Source organism: Sinocyclocheilus grahami, unplaced genomic scaffold, assembly GCF_001515645.1.
Source record: "Sinocyclocheilus grahami isolate Dianchi unplaced genomic scaffold, SAMN03320097.WGS_v1.1 scaffold9147.1, whole genome shotgun sequence".
Taxonomy (NCBI): domain Eukaryota; kingdom Metazoa; phylum Chordata; class Actinopteri; order Cypriniformes; family Cyprinidae; genus Sinocyclocheilus; species Sinocyclocheilus grahami.
Window position 1 is genome coordinate 4,917 of NW_015512429.1, and position 1,479 is coordinate 6,395.

General features: G+C 35.9%; 1 protein-coding gene across 1 annotated transcript in view; it reads right to left on the reverse strand.

Annotated features, from left to right (window-relative positions):
- The window catches only part of LOC107578159 (bile acid receptor-like), a 4,587-nt gene extending 3,157 nt beyond the window's left edge, over positions 1-1,430 (reverse strand). The window contains exon 1 of the mRNA XM_016264142.1: positions 1,219-1,430. The gene's annotated coding sequence lies outside the window, so the exon portion shown is untranslated. The remainder of the gene's footprint in view (positions 1-1,218) is intronic.
- Positions 1,431-1,479: the final 49 nt, after the last annotated feature.

Below are 1,479 nucleotides of genomic sequence, written 5' to 3' on the forward strand. Positions count from 1 at the left end.
TACCTGTGTGACTTAAGACTGGTTTTGTGGTCCAGGGTCACATATCATTCCGATTTAATTTAGATTTCCTTGAGATTAGGAGGACAAGGTCCTGAAGTCATATCAGAAATCTAGAACATAGTATTCTAACAAATTTTAGTTTTTTTCAACTTGAAATGCTAAAGATGATTGCAGTCACCTTTGCTCCAGTTTAGTCGTTTTGTTCAGCACACTGGAAAGTCTGGCACTAGATTTCATGATGTCTGCTTTTTACATGTTTTTCAAACACCTAACGTCTTCTTATTCGAACTATGTTTTGATATTATGCCACAATATTTCATCCAGTAATCTCAGATGCATTTTGTCTCTACAGGCCAGGTTAGACCAAGCAAGCTCTTTAGTTTTAGGTTTCTGAAACCCTACAGGTATGGAGGGAGCTTGTCTACGTCATTTTGTGCCAAAATGAAGTCTAATATTAGATAACTTTTCAAAAGTTCAACTACACGGGAACTTTAAATAAGGTTTTAATTACTTCAACTTTTAGCACAATGAAACTGGGTTTTAATTACTTTACTTCACAGCACTAATATTTTAAGAAACCATATACTGAACACAATGAGCTCATCCAGAAAGTAAAACATAATGCATGTAGACATGCTTTGTAATGTGTGTTGCCTAATTAAAATACTCATGCACATATCACATAAATTAAGTGAAGCCTCATTAATGGTGTGTCTATATATATAAATATGAATCATTTTCACCTTCATTTCATGTTTAATTTATTTTCACATTATGCATTAATGAAAGATAAGTACTTTAAATATCAATATTCGCATGCGTATGTTTATTAGAAACTTTTTCTATCAACGGTGCTTTTTTTATGACGTTACCACTTTATGTGTAAATAATACAGGAGGAAACACTGGTTATTTTAAGAAAAGTCACAGCGCTGTGATTTAGGATATGTGAACAAGGCCCCAGTGTCGCGAACTACTATGAAACCAGACCTCAGTTGTTAGCGATATTGATCGATACATCAGTCACAACAACCAGTTTCCCTTATAAGACTTTTTTAATATAATTAATCCAGCCCATAATTTCCCATGCTAGTACACACGGAGGGTCCCCAGAACATAGTGCCATTTCAAATCAATAAGTCTCCAGACCTACCCTGATCACCAACAGTAATAATAGATGATTTATTTTAGTAACAAATCAGAAATATAATTTTCTTACCTATTACTCTAACAGACGCTGTGCACTCTTGGGCCGTGCCTTGATATTTGAAGCCATCAGTATTAGGAAATTGACATCAAGCAGAGTCCGTGCAGCAACTAGACAGTTCTCTGAGTGGATGGGGTCATTGGGAAACGGGACAGTGGTTATTAATTAAACTATCTATCTGTTTCTCTTCATGAGAACTAGCAGTTCCCTCCCTCTCACATCAGCTCCAATCTTTGGCTGACAGGCCAACAAATGCAGCATTACCTCCTTAGG